Source organism: Trachymyrmex cornetzi, unplaced genomic scaffold (genome assembly GCF_001594075.2).
Source record: "Trachymyrmex cornetzi isolate Tcor2-1 unplaced genomic scaffold, Tcor1.1 scaffold627, whole genome shotgun sequence".
NCBI lineage: Eukaryota > Metazoa > Arthropoda > Insecta > Hymenoptera > Formicidae > Trachymyrmex > Trachymyrmex cornetzi.
Genome location: NW_017299945.1, coordinates 89 through 439, shown reverse-complemented (window position 1 = coordinate 439; position 351 = coordinate 89).

Genomic DNA, 351 nt, shown 5'->3' with positions numbered 1-351 from the left:
ATCGGAATTCTGTTTTCTGATGGTTGAAGAGCGTCGTACGATGCAAATCAGATGCAGTGTGAATCCAGCATAAGAAGAGCAAACGCGATAACCTGATGTAAATGGTTATTGAAAATTATATCGGATACCGGAAATATCAATTTTTTTTTGTGAGTTAGGAGCAGAATTCGGAGGAAAGCTGACGAGCGATTGCAAGGACAAACGCGAAAAACTGACGTGATGGGTTTACGAAAATTAAATCGGATACCGGAAACATCCCCCGTGAGTGGAGAGCCTTGTCGTGGCACAGGGGCTCACCCGGGGCTTTCTTTGAGAGTCCCGGGTGCCAATACTCCACAATACGGAGTCCCT